Source organism: Monopterus albus, unplaced genomic scaffold, assembly GCF_001952655.1.
Source record: "Monopterus albus unplaced genomic scaffold, M_albus_1.0 scaffold15.1, whole genome shotgun sequence".
NCBI lineage: Eukaryota > Metazoa > Chordata > Actinopteri > Synbranchiformes > Synbranchidae > Monopterus > Monopterus albus.
The window spans coordinates 2,446,266-2,462,345 of NW_018127895.1; the positions used below are offsets into that span (position 1 = coordinate 2,446,266).

Below are 16,080 nucleotides of genomic sequence, written 5' to 3' on the forward strand. Positions count from 1 at the left end.
TTTCATGTTAAGACTCAGTCATTCACATTCTGGTGCGAAATGCCACCAAATGTCACATCAAGGCCTCGGTTTTTGAGCTTGCCAAGTCACAGTCAGAGATTCAAGGTCCAATATAATGTCATCACATGGCTCCTCTGCAATTTGCTTCTCTGTTATAAGACAACATTAAGAACAAAGCTGTCACATTGCTTGAAATTTAAAACTGCAGCTTGGCCAGTTTGGGCTCTGCAGTGGTAAGAACTGTGGGGAGATGTTTAAGGAACAAGTTAGCAAGCTAATTTCATGCAGGTCACGAAGAATGGAGTTAAGCCTGGTGATGATGTTTGAGAACAGTGAGGTAAATAAGAGTGTTTACAACTGTATTTATACACTCAAAAACCAAATTCCTGGCTAGGAACACTGGCATTATGCGCTCTAATTGAAAGGATTGACAAATAGGCTGTTCACATTCACAAGCTTGGCATTGATTCATAGGGAATGGGAATGGGATTCAGGCCTTATTGCAAAACCACCATTTTACAGAGACCATTGCAAGAAAAAAGTCCTAAGTTCAGAGTGAGTTTCGTGGCCTATTCACAGTCGAATCAGGTTTGCTGTGCAGTCTCTCGATGCGGCCTTGGCTTCAGAGACTCAGATGTTTTCACACAGCCAGAGCAGCCAAGAATCCCAAGTGGTCATGAAACACATTTTGATTGACAGTGTTTTGTCACTCCATCACTTTGCATTTAAACCTCAAAACAAGGAGGAGAATCAAGTCAGCGTGGTTGAAAAGAACCTGGGTGCTGAATGTAGGACACGAGCTTTAGAGACTATAAATGGCAACCAAGGCTTAGCTTTGCTTTTCAATGTGAGGATACTTCAATTGTAATTCATATATGTATATGAAACTCATGCTCAAATAAAAAGTGCCGTTTCCCTTAAAGCAGGTAATTAATCAATGGTAATGACTTTGTTTCATGGTACAAGAGCAAAATTCTGGGCCAAAATAAAATGGCATAGCAAGTCACCAGGTAGATTTTTGTCACAGCATTAAATGATATCTGAAAATCAAGTTTAATGTCTGACCTTTTAAAGAAACTAATACAGATCCACAGAAACTAAAAATGTAGTGTCTGGTGATTTTCATGTCTTTCATCCATCAAAGATCAAGAAGTTTCAGACTTGAAAAATGTTTCCCTGCTGGAAATGGTTTGACTTGTGCACCATTACACAGAGCTGGCAAAAGGTGGCCCCGGTTGATTAGATATTTGAGAACAACATGCTGTATTGTGTGTAGTGTTAAGTTTCTCTGTGTGTTATTTTGTCCCAAACTGTTACCACAAAGGTGGAAGATTGTAATTAGAGCTGATGATGATTAGCCAATTAGTCAAACCTCAGACAATTAGCCTAATTCAGCAACAGCAATTTTGGTACTCAGTTTTTAGACATGCATGTTCAAAACATCAGAAATGTTTTCAAGTCTGTGTATACAGTAGCGTATCTTAATGTTTCTGTTTCATTAGCCCAGTTTACCCTGTTCTTGTTCCAAAAGGCTTGTGTAGCGTGTTTTGGTGCCACAGAGAAACTAAATTCATAAAACCTGAAGATGAGTTTATAGTGTCTCCCAAGATGAGAAAATCTTGCAAACAGCTCAGAATTAGTTTCCAGGCAATACGGTAATTTTCCAAGCAAAAATGACCAAAAAACAAACTAGCTTCTCAAATTTCAGAATTTGATGCTTTTCTTTGTCTTGTTTTATAGTAAATTAAATATGTTTGAGTATTGGTTGCTCAAAACAAGTGATAAGATGAAATGCCAGGCTCTGGAAACTTGTGATGAGGGTAGATCAAACAACTAATAAATTAATCAGAAAAGTCATGAGAGTAATCAGTAGTAAAACGTTTCCACTGTGTGCACTGTAATTCCTAATGCTTAATGTATTTATTCTCCTACTCCAGGCTTGGCACTCTGGATGGATGAGCATACAGCTGTGCACAGGATTATTATTAGCTTATTTAGCTACTACTTAAATTAGTTTCTAAAATATGGTTATACTCCGGAGCATTAAGAACACTTCATTGGAACAAAGTGGCATAGGTCAAACAAAGAAAAACAGCATACGAGTACACAACAAATATAAAGAAAGCAACCACTTTAGCCATTTAATATGTATCTGGGTAATAGTTTAACCCTCCATGTAATGTCTTCACAACTGCACTTTAAGGCATTAAAATGTTTTTTTTTTTTTTAAAGATCTTATCTAAGCTATACAATATTTTATCTAAACTCAGTTTTAAATTGTTGCTCTCACCATGATTTGCCGTTGCAGTCCAAGAACAGCGTATGCAATATTTATTGGTGTTTGTTCTATCTCAGGTTCAGTTCTCATGCAGCCTCTAATGACTGTGTATGCGCTCAGAAATGTCATCCAGGAGGCTGTATGAAAATTACATCCGGCTGTAATTATGAAAAATGGCAGCGTGTTCACCCTGAAGTGAGGCGTCATTACAGGCTCGAGTTTGAGACGGAGTGAGAGATGAGAGAATGAGCAGGAAAGAGACAGAGAGGGAGAAAGACGGAAGTAAATGTGCATTCATTAAATGATGAGTGTGGTGTATTAGTTGATGTGGTTTAGTCGGAGGCCAGTATGTTTCCGTTCACTTGGAAAATGTGGAGATAAATACTGGATGGCCAGAGGAATGGCACTAGATGTTGCAGTGTTTGCCACTTGAACTAGTGCACAAAACATCCAGAGAAATAGAAAGAAGATATTCCCTGAGCCAGTGATGTCCGGTCAAACAAGAGCGATGAGAGACTTGTAGGTTTAGTGATGAAAAGAGCAGCTACTGTTTCAACATGCATGTCTTGAGGAAAAGTTGGTCTGATGCTCTGAATTCAGCGGGAAAGCCTTTGGATTTCTAGTTATTTCATATTTGACTTTGCTTCTGTCTTCTGGAGTGGCCTGTAAATATGAGAGACAGTTCCCACCCCCCTTTAGTTACTGTTTCTTTGCCTGTCAAGCTAGCTCCATGATTTCAGTGAGGACGAGACAAAAATCAGGCTTTTTATTTCTAGCCACTCACCATCGATTTAGCTGAAATGTTATAGTAACTGTTGCTAGCTAAAAATAAACATTCTTTCTTTCTACTCATACTTTTATGATCTCAGTACATACTAGGTCTGTATTAGTAGCCTACATACTGTCTCCAGGAAATAGCCGTGTTCTTACACCGTTAAGTTCAACATAACGACAGCTCCTGCCTTCTCCCACCTACTCAGTTTTTTCTCTTGCATGCTACCAAGCTAAGTGCGAGCTGTATAAATGGAAGCATTATAACTTCAAATAGTGTTAATTTTTACTGCAGGTAGTGACTAACTGAACCATGTTTACCCCTCTGGGCTTATTGTAGCTACATGTGCTTGCTACCGAGTCTCTTCAGTATTACAGACCTGCTACATACCATTGTACCTAACCTGACACAGCTCAGATGCTGCTGCTATCGGTTTTACAGATTCGCTGCCCTCGACCCTTTCCATATATTTTAGACTGCAGCCCACAGTAATCACAAATAATATCAAATACACTGTTTGGGGACATCAGGGCTCTCCAGATTGTTCCTGTATCAAAATAACAGTAGACTCTATGCTTGTTAACTTGTTAGCCTGGTGGTTAGGACTTTGGAGAGACTCAGGCCAGCAGTTTGGTTGGTAGACACTTGTTAGTTCTTGTTGGTGTAAATAATTTTGCATTTACATTCAAATACTTGTCTCCAGGTTATTTTTTATGTCTGCTACTATCATGATACAACATACTTAACTTGTGTTTTGATTGCTGTACTGCAAAATATTTACTAGTAACATCAACACAATTATCACAGCTAAAGACGATTCTTGATTTCATAAGTTATCGGATTTATATAACCTCTAACTTAATATTTTGGAAGGATAATGAAGCCTCTAGTTTTACTTCCACTTTATACCAGCATATTGATATCTTTTGAGGTCCAGACCTGGGTATACAAAGATGAAATAACACTCCCAGCGCTTTAGCAGTCCAAGCCCCCAGGAACAGAGCAAAACATTAGCATCCCCACATTTGAGACGCAATATTTTCTCCCCAAGTGCCACTTATTATTGATGATCCATTTACAGACATACAGTCCACTACCGGTCAATAGTTTCGGCACTTTCCTATTAAATTGAATTAGAAAGTGTGACTAAATATTTGACTGATAGTCTATAATCAGTATTCTAATTGTATACAGTGTGGAGCTACTTGAATTAGATTCTTAATTTGCTAACATGACCCTATTTAGCCACTTAGCTGATGTATGTGGATAAGCCAGACAGACTTTAGTTTGTGATTATACGATCTCAAGAGCAAAGGTTTTTAGTATGAAGTTTAATCACTGTATTTAAAAGAAATGTGACACGAACTTGGATAATGAGTTTAGCTGGGGCCGCTGGAGCGTAAATTTACCCAAAATTCAATAAAGAGCAGGACAGCCACTAATATTAGCCTAATAATAGCCTGCACTGATGTAGCATCCAGAATCAGCAACACATTGGAAAAAATACAACACAGTGTGCTGTCATGACCTTGCCTTTTTTAAACACCACCATATGAAATGCTGTTTGACCTTTTGAAGTAACAGCAGGTTAAGTAGGTCAGCACTGTATTGGTAAGGTAGCAGTTGCTAACAGTTGCACCTTACACTAGAACATGCTGTTTTAATTCATTCCTTACACTTGTGCTTTTCTAGTTTTTGGTATTGGAAAGGGTAAAAAACCCCCACAACCCTTCAAACTTTGCATATAAAGAGTATAACTTTTACTACAGCCTCAGATAGATTGATAGAAGCAGAAATACATCACTTTTCACCCCAGATATCATTATCTCAAGGTCATTTGCCACCTGTCAAAGGAAATTGCTTTTATATTATTAGCACACCATCACTTTCTCTATTTGGAAAATTCTTCATCACATATTAATGATCATTTTTCAAATTGGCCATTATTTTCTTAATACCAAATTAGGTTTTATAACTTGCCATTAACTGGAGTGAATGAATTATAGCTAATAGAGGGAACTGCCACATCAAATAAATCTGACAGGGAACAGCTAAAGAAAAAACCCAAATATTCCTCCCAAAGTTTGAGATCAAATATGCACAAAAAGCTGGTGTACTCAATGCCCTGATGGATCTATTTGAATCACAAATAACAGCATAAATTTGCAGAGCAGTAGTAAGCAAGAGATACACAATGAACCATTCACTGGGAGCTAAAATCCCTAAGAAAACATTTGCATCTCAAAAAAAAGCCTGTAGATAGCAGGTTAGGGCCTCTGTCTGTCTCAGCAAGCAAAACATCAAATGATAACAATTTGTTGACAAATTATTCGTTGACCAGGGTAGTAATTATAGAGACGTACAGCAGTGCCCATAAACACCACACAGTATTTTGCATATGTAAATCACAGCAGTTTTTATTTCTTTTCTATGGACTTTTCTACAGCCTCAATTTGGACAAACAAGGTTTACTTACCTAATTTGCATTAAACAAATCTAGGAATTGTGACCTAGAAAGAATAAAAGTAGCAATAGACATGCATGGATGCTATAATTGCTCTCAGCACATCGATGAAACTGCAAAGTAAATGGGCAGAGGCATAAACATTAGCAGGAGGTGTTATTCCTATGTGCCTTCTGATGTTATGAACACAGTTATATCATCACAGGCTCATCTTGAATATTGCTCTGTTGTTTGTTCTGCAGCCAATAAAGAGGACATACAAAAGCTGCATTTAGTTCAGAACAGACCTGGCAGATTAATTATGCACTGTCCATATCACTTCATATTGACTAAATAAATGTTCTTGATGCACAGTTTTTAAAAGGGAGAGCAATTTTTGGAATTCCACCTAAATGCATAAGCAAGAAACATGTGACTCTTATTAGGAGTGCTAATAAGGGTCAATTATTTGTGGTCAAACCTAAAAAAAAAAAAATTAAGGTGGTATGTTCAGGCTTGACCTTCACTTTAAAAGCCATAGAATAGCTACTAATGGGCCTCATGGTGTCAACAGTTGTTTCCAAGGTGAAGAATGAACATCCAGTCTCAGCTTAAACCAATTATCAGAAAGTGACAGCTCCATACAGGCTCATTTTAGATTGGAACATTTTAAAAAGCAGATGGAAATTCATCACTTGTGTGAACAATTGATCATAATTTTGCCCATAGCAACAATATTTTCTCACAGGAATGAGATCATGAGTGTGCCAGTGATAAAATATTTATATGTGAGAAGAGGTTCTTCCAGCTCTCTCAATGGAAGCTGTGAACACATGCTGTAGGGGTTTCAATTCAATGCCTGCCACTGCCATTGATTTAAGGTCCGGCGTCAGCAGAAGCCTCATTTAGGAAAGTCATCTGTCTCGCCTGCCCAGCCCTGCTAAAAGGTTATTTAGCTCCCTGGTGCTTAGCAGCAATAGATAGGGGCTACAGAAGAACACCAATGTTGTGTTTGTGTTGACTATTGATTCCTGTGGCTTGTTTGTTTGTGCAGAGATGTTTTGTTGGTGCATCCACCTCACGACACAGGCTGCAGCGCCAGTTCCTGGTTGGATGATCAGTATTAAATGGTAAACATGGCGACGATGCCGCCCATTTGCACAAGATGAGTACTGATGAGAATTGGGAGTGAAAGCAGCACAGGGTTCTGGTGCAAGCTCATTACCATTGCAATCTACAGCTGAGCTTTACAATTACTTAAAATGCAAGAAAGGCATCATTGGCTAGTGAGAGGATTGTTAAATTATGCAGGAAGTAATATAGAAAATCCAGCGCCACAACAGGAAGACATTAGTGTTGTGCAGCAGAAAGAATGAATATCTTCTTTCATTAATAGAGAAATGTATGTCATAATACAGAATGCTAATGGACTTTAACTTTTAAAGTCTATAAAAGTGATTTTTCAAAAGACAACATTCAGAAATTACTGTTTTGTGTGACTTTTGCAGTTTATAGAGGGAAATAAAACATGTAATACAAGAAATAGCAACACAAATAGTAACACAAAATGTCTCTGTTAGCCAGAACATGCACTGTGCTTATTTGCTTTCTTTCCAAGAGGTAGACGTTTAGATCAATATCACACTTGTGCCTGAAGATTGAAAGTAGGGTAAAATTCGATTGTCTCTTTCCAAACCTAGGAACCAGGCTTAGCAACACCTCTAAAACTCAATAATTAGCATGTTTTGTCTCATTTTGTGGCTTTAGGGAGAATTGCATGCTACTGTATTTCTGGACAAACAGCAGTTTATCCATATGCACAGTATGTTTGTGTATCTGCTTACAAGGTTGGCTGCTACATACAGGGGCACAGATTTTGGTGGTGCTAAAGGCACAATGGCAACCTCACTGTGGTGTCACAGAGCACTGTCACTGTGTCTCACCTTTGTTCACCAAGAAACCGTTCCACTGTGTAACCTTGCCATAAAAAAATTACATTTTTGTTTGTGTACGTATTAAAGAAAAGAGAGACTCTGTGTAAATGATTGGGCATTAGAGGTTTTGGAAGGCAGATTTTTTTTCTCTTTGCAGAGAGGAAGGCTGTTTTTAGTTTTTATGTTAAGCTAGGCTGAAAACTTATACTGATATCATCTCATTTTAGTCTCATATTTTAGTTGAACTATTCTTTTAATAGTAGACTGCAAAACAAATCAATAACTGCTGTCAGTGCTTTTGTTACTGTTGAATTAACTGTGTACATATGTAAATGCATGTTGATGAATTCAAGCCAAGGCAGTGAGACGAACAGATTCTTCTCTTAACAAAATCTAAATAATTTTGATTAGTCAGAATATAAAAGAGTCTGACAACACACATCATGTTTAAAGTCACTGAAGATTTGGAGTACATTTATATCGCTAAAGAATAACTTTGCTTTTATTTTATTTATGTAAAAAAAACGGGGAATTGCAGTTAATGTGTTTGAATGGACTTATACATATACGCCTGAAGATGGAAACTGAATTAGAATATAGTATTTCAATAGTTCTGCTGCTTGCACTTGAAAATGACCAATTATCGAAATTAAATCCTAACTCCATTAAATAATCAGTTTATTTTGTGCACTTTTTTCCAGTTATTCTAAAAACTCATAATTAGTGTTAATCTGAGACACAGCTGTTGTGGCAGGATGATTCACTTGCCACTTCTCTGAACTGCTAAACTGCGCAAGGTGCTGTGAAATAATGACTCGGTTATTTGCCAGACTGATTGAGTCTGAATATGCGCTTGGACAGAACGCTTTATTTTTGGTCAACAAGCTGCACCTGAAATGTTTCTGAAAGCTGTGTTTGTTATTTTAGGTATTGGAGAGTATTGAGAAGTAAATGCTGAGCCCCTGTTGAGCCGGTGAGGTTTGTAGCTCAGACAGCTTGTTGTAATGACCCTCTTTGCTGTGCCCCATCAGCTATAGAATCTAATCAAAGACTAATCCATCCCCCACCATTCTGAAGGAGCAGGTGTACATAAATCTGTTAGTGAAATTTAAGCCTCTTGTTAAACCCCGGCTGTGTTTATCTTTTAATTATAACCTGATAGCTAGTCCACTGCATTAATATCACACACATAGTGTATGTGTGTTTTAGTTTCTGAGGTTGTGTGTCCTTGTTTAGTAGGGATAAGAGGTGTCTGATTGTAGCTGAGTTCCAGCAAAGCGTGGATTTAACAGGCTTTCCAGATTTGTGTCTGCATGGGCACTGAAGGAGCCTGCACATTCATGCCATTTAGACATTTTCTTTGTCTCTCAAACAAGTGTGTCAGTGTTGTATATAGATGATGCCAATATTCTGATGAATACTGAACCTCTCTGAAGGTGAGAAACAAGGCTGCATCTTCTGATCAGCTAATCACTTACTTGACCAAGTATAAAAAACATAATATAATTAGAGAACAACATGAATTAAAACAGGAAGTTTTGGAGAAACCCTGCCATAAAGCTGTTAGTTATTTATGGTAGGAGCAATATGGATAATGTTCCTATAGTGGTATATTTTATCTTGATAAACCGTACATATGATATTTTGTAGTATAGTTTCTGGTTTTATTGAAATAACCTTCATAGATAAACTAACTAGATGAGAATGCCAGTTTTGGCTAATCCAGTATATGAAATACCTTCATCACATTGATGTAGTACTGCTGTAATGACCCTCTTTGCTGTGCCCCATCAGCTATAGAATCTAATCAAAGACTAATCCATCTCCACCACTTCACTGACAGCAATGTCCTGAACAACTAGAGATGTGACATGGACAACTACTTTGGCATATCCATGATGCTTGACCAGTTTATATTGTCATACAGTACAGCCTAGGCCTGTGCTGGGATTTAGCCAGTGTTTACTGGAGCAGACTACAGGTCTTGCGTGGAACTTATAGATCTACCCACATTGTTCCCATTATAAAATCCTGACGATGTAGTTGTATGTCATCTCTCCATTTTTGTTTGTTATTCAGTTGCGAATTAAAGGCAGTGATGCACCCAAAGCAGACATAAATTACTAATAATAATAATTCTTGGCCACGATTCATGGCCCCAAATACTCAGGCTAACATCTTTTTATTTACACTTCAAACACTGTTGACTTCCCAACCCTGGCAGTTTTTAAACTATCAGAAGAAAAAGTGCTGCATGTTTTGGTCTTGTGGCATCGCTGTTAGATTTCGGCTTTGCCTTTTTCAAAAGTGCTTCAATCTTACTTCAAACCCAATAAAGACAAAACTTATTTACACTCAACACCACTTCATGTTGAAGTTGGAGGCTGATTTTGTTTTATTGCGGCATTGTTCAGGAGGGGGAAGTGGTTTGTGGTGGACAAGTCAAGTCCTGCAGGTTCCACTGATGTATCGTGAGATAATAACTTTAGTGTGATGCAAACTGGCAGTTGGATGGGAGAAAGTGGGACATGACAAATCTGGTCTTTGATTGTTGGATGGAGGAAAACAGTCTGTGCTGTTTGTTTTTTATTTTTATACCTGAAAGCCAACACTCGGTAGTACTATGAGCAATGGTGACAAAATAGAACAACACTGAAAACAAGGTTTAGTTTATTGATTTTACTTAAACAAAAAGTGAGAATCTGATGAAAACACAAGTCAAGCAGAGACTCGTCAGTTCGCATGACGTTCACCAATGTTGGCTAAATCGGTGAATGTTTTATATTTGCAGCACTTACTCAGTAAGAAAAAGTGTAAATTGAATGACTAATTAAGGGTATACAATGAAAATACTTTCAAAGTTTCGCTCAACACTGAACTTTGAAAAGAAGTGGTGCTACCACTCAAACAAGATTAGATGGTAGGAAATTTACAGTGGATCTGGAAATAGTTCTAAATTAAATTACCAAGGGACTAAATGAATTGGGCATGAAATTGTTCTGCAGTACATAAAAAAAAAATCACTTTCAGCTTGGAAGAGAGCCGTAGGAGTCCCCGCCCCCCCCTCTTTTCTCTTTTGATATGCTCACAGATATGAAGTGGTGGTATTTTTCATTTTTGCTGCTACAGAGAGGAAGTGGGAAACCAGCAAGGAGGAAAAATAAGAAACAAAGCAGGGAATCAGGGAAACTGAGGGAGAAAATGCATCTACTGTGTGTGAGAAAAGAGGAGGGAGGAAGCTGATAGATGAGGAGCTTTGCTCATTAAAAAAATGAATGTATATCTGTATTAGACAGATTTTATTTTATTGTGCATTCTCTAATACAATGTCCAGGTTTGACTGGTTGGAATATTGTTTCATCTAGATGCTTGTTAATTTTGGAAATACCTTCACAACACAAGCTGTTTTGACAAATGATATGTTGGGGGTTTTCAAAGATTGCTGGGTCTTTATTTTTGGAAAACGAATGTTTGGCTGTGGGACATGAATGTAATGGTAATACATGAGGCACAAACTGGGGCTAAGCTTTGACCATCTGCTGCTATGGCACAGAAACACTTCCTTCTGCTGCAGCAACATACAGATGCAAGTGTGTGTGTGTGTGCGCAGACACTCTCACAGACTTGAAAATTAGCAACGCTGGACCTCAAATCACAGCCTCATATCTTTGCAGCAACCATCACTGCTTTAGTGGAAGTGGGCTTCTGTCAGCAGATGGCTCAAGCAGGGGTTCAGACGGATTCATTTGTTCCCCATAAACAAAGTTGTCGCCAACAACTGGCGGACCGCTGACACCAGGACCTGATTAGTGTCATTTAGTTTGTCTGGGTGGGCGACTGAACATGAAGTGACAAAGCAAAACAAGCAAAAGAAACATCCATCTGTTCTTCCTCTCTTGCACAACACCCTTTCATCCTTTCATTATTTATGAGACATTAGCTCTGTATGTAATTAATTGGTGCTGTTAATAGTGAATGCATCAAGTTAATGATTTTTAATTAAGGAGATGTTTTAGTGTTGTTGATTAGGTGTGGAGGGCGTATATCTACTGTGGTTTATGTAAACTGTCAAGCCCCCTTGTCTCTATTTAATGAGCTGAGTCATAGTTCGGCTGCCATATTGTAGGTAATGCAGTAGGACAGGTCTGCGTCACTTGGCAGCAGCAGTTTGTGTGTGTGTGTGTGTGTGTGTGTGTGTGTGGAAGAGCGAGCGGAAATGAATGAACATGAAGACAAATGAGAAAATGTACTTCTTCAAAACGAGTAGAACAAACCATCACTATGGTAAACATCTCAGAAGCCGTGTCATGTCTCTCTCTCTGCTCCATGTGGCCGACTGTACGTCTCATTTTTTAAAATTTTTTTTCCCACCCACTCAACAGTGAATGCTCTGACCTTTAGCAACAGCCAAGCAAATAAAATCTGGCACACAAACACCATAATAACTGTTTTTCTTTTGTTTGCATCACCATGGATATCTTATTCTTTTGCCACAGATCAAAGACTCGAATCAAATGCAGTCACTTTGCTTTTTATCCTTTCAAATCTCGTTTTACGCTGTGGTATAAAACAGGGATGAACCTGTATACCGAGCGGAAGAGAAATATCAATTAGGCCAGTTTACAAGAGATTAATGACTTCACATGCGCAGGTCTGTTTAGCTTACAGTGCAGCTCTATGCTGTTTTCCTAGGGCTTAACACAGGAGCTGCATCATAGAGTGAGCTGTGGGCTTTTCATCTGTGCCACTGTGCTGTAGCTCTGTGCCTGCTGCCTTTATTTCCCCTCCAGTGCAGCAGCAGCCTGTATGAGGAAAGTTGGTGCATATCAATCAGGATGCAGGGTGCTTTCTGATGAAGACCACGTATTTTCCCTTGATGTTGTCAATATGTGCAGAGGGCCAAAGAGGGAGAATTTGAAAGCTGGTTTAGCCAGGAGTTTTTTTTTTTTTTTAATAAGAGCAGTAAGAGTGCTGTTTTGAGATGATAATAGCACTGTCAGCATGTGTGGGAGCCAGCATTAGGGTTAGCTGGTGCAAAAGGCAGCGTCTTGTTGGTAAATGATGGCTTTGCATGGCAGCGTGGTTGTGGCTGGGAACAGACAGTCAGCACTTTCCAGAATGCTCTGTGGTGTTGGTCTGTGGAAGTGGATGTCTCAACTTCCACCACACCCTCGTGTGTTTCTGCAGGACAGTTTGTCTTTTTAGCGTTTGAGTAGCATCAGTGTTGAACTCCTTTCCTCTTTCATGCTTCAGTGTCTGATTCTTGAATTAACACACGCGAGCCTCTAAAATCAGAGCTTACTTCAGTCTTGCTCCTGGGAGGGGACACAGGCCACAGACTTTAAGTGAAGGTGTAGATGTCATTCATGCAGTCCAGTCTGTGACTCAGCCTTGTTGCCAGCCTGGTGGCAACTGTTTATGTCCAAAGTGGCGGTCGCGGTGGGAAACCTAGACACTGCTTTTGTATCTATCTGCGTCATTCAGAGCCCTGCATCATTTATGCTGCACCTCAAATGAGAGCCTTCTCAGGCTAAATAAAGGCCACTGAATCTTATGTAACTAAGGTCCAGGCATGGAATAACAGTATGCTGACTAGAAAGAAGAGACTCAACTTGATGATGTTATTCTAAAAAACTCACAAGGGCGTTACTCCGACAGGCACTGTGGCTTCACTCAGGATTTAACTTTCCCTCTCGCAGTTTCGTGGGAGCCGAGTGTATTTTCTCTCTAGATTATGTACATCTTATTCAAAACTATATGCAGAGTTAAATGTAAAATGAAAATGTTGAGGTTAACTGACTGCTTTGACCATTGCTTAAATTCTGAGTAGCTGGACTCGTGATCAGATGCAGAGCACACTAAAAGGATACGTCGCTGTCCTTTGTTATTTAGCATCTGTGCCACTATTAGCATTGAGAAGCTAATGCTAAATGAGTGGCTAATGGTTCTTTGAACAGTAAATGTAGCAGCAGGATGCTGTTTTAATGTGTTATTTCTGTGAAGGAAATAAATGAGACGTAGTAGCCAGCGGAAACCTGACCAGATCACACAAAATTCAATTACACCACTTGACAAAACAAAGGGCAGGAAGCTGAGAACAAACAGAGGGACTATTATATGATATTACTGATATAAGAGCATTGTGGCATCAGACGTCACTGAGCTGCAAAGCTGCAGGATTTTCCTGTAAATGTGTCACCTATCTGTAGCCCACAATCAACCAGTTCTGCATTTTTTTTTATGGCACCTTAGCATCTTTCAGCTCATTGTTTTGGTTTTACTGCCTACAACTCATAGTTCAGTCTCACCACTCTCAGTAGTATTGTTTCCATCAGCAAATGTTTGACTACAGAAAGAACCAAGAGAAGAGAGAATATCTGATTCACATTATCCAAGTGCCCAGAAACATGAATCTAAATGAATGTTATTGCTGCGCCGTGTCTGCTGGGAGTGTAAATAGGTTACTGCTAACAAGTTCCCCAAACAACTTAAGGTGGATAATATGTCAGTATTGTATTTACAGCTTGTTCCACTGTATCTAAGAGGCCAAAAATAAATACATTAATGCTGCATAAAACATTTAAACCAAAAAAGTCATAGCAGAATCCCCATAAACTTCTTGCATTTATACAAAACGCGCAACTTCACAAATTTCAAAGTGATGTTTGGGGCACCTCTTGTCATAAGAAATTCAGTCAGCAACACAAGGCATCTACAGCTGAATCAAAACTTAGAGGCACTTCTTCCTTTTTCTAAAAAGTTCCTGTATAGAGACCATCTAACCTGCCTACTTTTCAGAAGTCCCTTCCTCTGTTGTTCAACAAGACCATGAAACAAGAAAGACGATGCCATGAAAATACTATTTCCCTGTGACTTTAAGCTGTCACTTTAATCCACAGTCTCATTGCTGACACAGTTTAGCTTCAGGCTTTGGCTCATCTTTCCCTCTTGCACAGCTTTTCCTTTCTCTTCTTCCACTTAGTTTACAGTATTTTTCCACATAACCCCACATGCACTCGAATCAGAGCTATGACTTGCTTGTCTCTGTGTAATAACAGTGGCTAAGACAGAAAACAAGTCCTTTCCCTCACCCACCTTTTAGTCACATGATCAAAGATGGTTTCAGATGGGAGCAGCATAAACTAAACTAAAGACTAAACTAACGGCTTGGCATTGTCACCACCTGCAGCTTTCTCTCAAGGAAAATTCATCTCTGAGAACTTTAGCCGGTCTGGGAAAACTCTGTGCACCAAAAAGCACCTTGATGACCTCTCGACTCTTGGAATAGGCTGCTGTCATCTGGCTGGTAATTACCTGCCAATCAGGGCAGTAGATGGACCTGCAAAGAAAAGGGGGTGGCAGTCAAAGATCAGGCCCAGTCACAGGGATAGAAAAGGGCTCATAATGAGGCCTATGAAACAGACACATCTGTCAGAGCAGCAGACTCATCTCAGGATGCCAGTTTGGGGGCTTTTATCTGAGGACACCATTGCGCTTCTCTTTAGGGCTCTGATACTGTACGCTTGCTATTGTACAAGGGGTAGCAGTGCTCACTGCCTGTCAAGCTGATCGAAAGGAAAAGAATATGGAACCAAAGACTGAAAACTGGGCTATGCCTTGTAATAATGTTTTGCCATAAGACCAATATACGGTATTGGGAAACGTGAAAGAAAATTATGAATGGTCACTGATGTTTGATTGATTATAATGTGTTTTCTTTTTACTGTGGTGTCAGAAAAGACATTTCTCTTCTTTGATGGTCTGTTGATGTGCAGTGGCTCCATGTTCTCTTCTTCTGTTGGATTCATTATTTAGGTCTGACCATCAATATTGCACTGATCATAGTTCCTGGAGTGTTGATCCTGCCTGCACATCAACTTTAACTTTCAGACACTGTTGCTAAGTTTGTGTTGACTTGTTTTAAATCACTTTTTTTTTTAATTGTTGCAGGCAGTGGATTTTGGTAGCTGAATACAAGAATGTGCTCCTGAAAACCATACATTCAGACCAGCAACATCATCGCATTTGCTCTTGCTTGAGTGTGACTGGCCGTTTGCATTGGAACCAGCTTCACCTATAGTTTGGCTAGAGGCGGCTGTGCAGCACCTGACAGCAGACAGACACGGTTAGCCACCAGCTGGTGAACATAGTGAAGCGTTTGGCTGCTACAGAGCCAGATATTTCCCTCAGCAGTTGGTAGAGACCAAAAGCAGAACTAAGTCGGTGAATATCGAGCTTTGCCAGCTGGCCAGAGACACATCTCCAGTAGAGTAAAATGTTGCTCTGTAACTACTGGAAGTATAAACACTCACTGATTGCTAAAAAAAAAAAAAAAATTCATTATTAATAACTTAAAAAGATGATGTCAATGTTGTGTTCACAACTTGTTTCCTGTGCCACCTGCTAATTAAAACAAACTACAGACAGGTGATAAATTAAAGGAATATAATCAACATAACATGCCTCAGTAAGGTGCTGGGCCACCATGTGCAGCCAGAACAGCTTTGTTCAGCATTGTTTCTACAAAGCCCTGTTCAGACATGCACTGGTATTCCCTCGTGGTGTTTTTGACGATGCTGGTGGAGATGTTGTCTGACACATTACTCCAAAATCTCCCATAGGTGTTCAGCTGGGTTCAGATGTGGTGACTGTG

At 39.3% G+C, this 16,080-nt stretch overlaps 1 long non-coding RNA gene across 1 annotated transcript in view; it reads left to right on the plus strand.

Annotated features, from left to right (window-relative positions):
* LOC109955496 (uncharacterized) overlaps positions 1 to 16,080 on the plus strand; it is a 95,755-nt gene extending 79,675 nt beyond the window's left edge. The window contains exon 3 of the long non-coding RNA XR_002274267.1: positions 15,378 to 16,080. This is a non-coding gene — a long non-coding RNA (uncharacterized LOC109955496). The remainder of the gene's footprint in view (positions 1 to 15,377) is intronic.